The sequence below is a fragment of the Cololabis saira genome, unplaced genomic scaffold (assembly GCF_033807715.1).
Source record: "Cololabis saira isolate AMF1-May2022 unplaced genomic scaffold, fColSai1.1 scf029, whole genome shotgun sequence".
Taxonomy (NCBI): domain Eukaryota; kingdom Metazoa; phylum Chordata; class Actinopteri; order Beloniformes; family Belonidae; genus Cololabis; species Cololabis saira.
The window spans coordinates 585,001-587,500 of record NW_026906193.1 but is presented as its reverse complement, the minus strand read 5'-3'; the positions used below and the strand labels follow the sequence as shown (position 1 = coordinate 587,500).

Below are 2,500 nucleotides of genomic sequence, written 5' to 3'. Positions count from 1 at the left end.
CAGGGTCGGGCCCGGTTAGTACTTGGATGGGAGACTGCCTGGGAATATCAGGTGCTGTAAGCTTTTTCAACCAGCAGAGAGCGCTCTCGCTTAATCTACCCACACATATTTCAACGTGGTAACAGCGACAGCTCACGTCCTAAAGTGTTTTGCACATGGTTAAGGCACTTTAACTCCAACAAATAAAACCAACAAATCAATGACTTATATTCTATGACTTATCTTCAACTCCATATAAGAGGTATTTCAAGCAGCATATTCTGCTTACGGCCATACCAGCCTGGATGCGCCCTTTCTCGTCTGATCTCGGAATCTAAGCAGGGTCGGGCCTGGTTAGTAGTTGGATGGGAGACCGCCTGGGAATACCAGGTGCTGTAAGCTTTTTCAACCAGCAGAGAACGCTCTCGCTTAATCTACCCACACATATTTCAACATGGTAACAGCGACAGCTCACGTCCTAAAGTGTTTTGCACATGGTTAAGGCACTTTAACTCCAACAAATAAAACCAACAAATCAATGACTTATATTCTATGACTTATCTTCAACTCCATATAAGAGGTATTTCAAGCAGCAGATTTTGCTTACGGCCATACCAGCCTGGATGCGCCCGATCTCATCTGATCTCGGAAGCTAAGCAGGGTCGGGCCTGGTTAGTACCTGGATGGGAGACCGCCTGAGAATACCAGGTGCTGTAAGCATTTTCAACCAGCAGAGAGCGCTCTCGCTTAATCTACCCACACATATTTCAACGTGGTAACAGCGACAGCTCACGTCCTAAAGTGTTTTGCACATGGTTAAGGCACTTTAACTCCAACAAATAAAACCAACAAATCAATGACTTATATTCTATGACTTATCTTCAACTCCATATAAGAGGTATTTCAAGCTGCAGCTTCTGCTTACGGCCATACCAGTCTGGATGCGCCCAATCTCGTCTGATCTCGGAAGCTAAGCAGGGTCGGGCCTGGTTAGTACTTGGATGGGAGACCGCCTGGGAATACCAGGTGCTGTAAGCTTTTTCAACCAGCAGAGAGCGCTCTCGCTTAATCTACCCACACATATTTCAACGTGGTAACAGCGACAGCTCACGTCCTAAAGTGTTTTGCACATGGTTAGGGCACTTTAACTCCGACAAATAAAACCAACAAATCAATGACTTATATTCTATGACTTATCTTCAACTCCATATAAGAGGTATTTCAAGCTGCAGCTTCTGATTACGGCCATACCAGCCTGGATGCGCCCGATCTCGTCTGATCTCGGAAGCTAAGCAGGGTTGGGCCTGGTTAGTACTTGGATGGGAGACCGCCTGGGAATACCAGGTGCTGTAAGCTTTTTCAACCAGCAGAGAGCACTCTCGCTTAATCTACCCACACAAATTTCAACGTGGTAACAGCGACAGCTCACGTCCTATAGTGTTTTGCACATGGTTAAGGCACTTTAACTCCAACAAATAAAACCAACAAATCAATGACTTATATTCTATGACTTATCTTCAACTCCATATAAGAGGTATTTCAAGCTGCAGCTTCTGCTTACGGCCATACCAGCCTGGATGCGCCCGATCTCGTCTGATCTCGGAAGCTAAGCAGGGTCGGTCTTGGTTAGTACTTGGATGGGAGACCGCCTGGGAATACCAGGTGCTGTAAGCTTTTTCAACCAGCAGAGAGAGCTCTCGCTTAATCTCCCCACACATATTTCAACGTGGTAACAGCGACAGCTCACGTCCTAAAGTGTTTTGCACATGGTTAAGGCACTTTAACTCCAACAAAAATGCGCTTCTAAATTATTATCACCAACAAATCAATGACTTATATTATATGACTTATCTTCAACTCCATATAAGAGGTATTTCAAGCTGCAGCTTCAGCTTACGGCCATACCAGCCTCGATGCGCCCGATCTCGTCTGATCTCGGAAGCTAAGCAGGGTCGGGCCTGGTTAGTACTTGGATGGGAGACCGCCTGGGAATACCAGGTGCTGTAAGCTTTTTCAACCAGCAGAGAGCGCTCTCGCTTAATCTACCCACACATATTTCAACGTGGTAACAGCGACAGCTCACGTCCTAAAGTGTTTTGCACATGGTTAAGGCAATTTAACTCCAACAAATAAGCACTTCTAAATTATTATCACCAACAAATCAATGACTTATATTATATGACTTATCTTCAACTCCATATAAGAGGTATTTCAAGCTGCAGCTTCAGCTTACGGCCATACCAGCCTCGATGCGCCCGATCTCGTCTGATCTCGGAATCTAAGCAGGGTCGGGCCTGGTTAGTAGTTGGATGGGAGACCGCCTGGGAATACCAGGTGCTGTAAGCTTTTTCAACCAGCAGAGAACGCTCTCGCTTAATCTACCCACACATATTTCAACATGGTAACAGCGACAGCTCACGTCCTAAAGTGTTTTGCACATGGTTAAGGCACTTTAACTCCAACAAATAAAACCAACAAATCAATGACTTATATTCTATGACTTATCTTCAACTCCATATAA

General features: G+C 45.2%; 7 non-coding genes and 1 pseudogene across 7 annotated transcripts in view; all 8 read left to right on the top strand.

Moving 5' to 3' along the window:
• Positions 1–63, top strand: part of LOC133427982 (5S ribosomal RNA) — a 119-nt gene extending 56 nt beyond the window's left edge. The window contains exon 1 of the ribosomal RNA XR_009773096.1: positions 1–63. This exon is cut by the window's left edge and continues 56 nt beyond it. This is a non-coding gene — a ribosomal RNA (5S ribosomal RNA).
• Positions 64–262: 199 nt separating this feature from the next.
• LOC133428011 (5S ribosomal RNA) lies at positions 263–381 on the top strand (annotated as a pseudogene).
• Positions 382–580: 199 nt separating this feature from the next.
• Positions 581–699, top strand: LOC133427976 (5S ribosomal RNA). The gene has a single exon (XR_009773091.1). It is a non-coding gene; the product is annotated as a 5S ribosomal RNA (ribosomal RNA).
• Positions 700–898: 199 nt separating this feature from the next.
• On the top strand, positions 899–1,017 carry LOC133427994 (5S ribosomal RNA). Its single transcript, XR_009773107.1, has one exon. It is a non-coding gene; the product is annotated as a 5S ribosomal RNA (ribosomal RNA).
• A 199-nt stretch (positions 1,018–1,216) lies between these two features.
• Positions 1,217–1,335, top strand: LOC133427971 (5S ribosomal RNA). The gene has a single exon (XR_009773086.1). It is a non-coding gene; the product is annotated as a 5S ribosomal RNA (ribosomal RNA).
• Positions 1,336–1,534: 199 nt separating this feature from the next.
• LOC133427985 (5S ribosomal RNA) lies at positions 1,535–1,653 on the top strand. Its single transcript, XR_009773099.1, has one exon. It is a non-coding gene; the product is annotated as a 5S ribosomal RNA (ribosomal RNA).
• Positions 1,654–1,870: 217 nt separating this feature from the next.
• LOC133427978 (5S ribosomal RNA) lies at positions 1,871–1,989 on the top strand. The gene has a single exon (XR_009773092.1). It is a non-coding gene; the product is annotated as a 5S ribosomal RNA (ribosomal RNA).
• Positions 1,990–2,206: 217 nt separating this feature from the next.
• On the top strand, positions 2,207–2,325 carry LOC133428006 (5S ribosomal RNA). The gene has a single exon (XR_009773119.1). It is a non-coding gene; the product is annotated as a 5S ribosomal RNA (ribosomal RNA).
• The last annotated feature ends 175 nt before the right edge of the window (positions 2,326–2,500 follow it).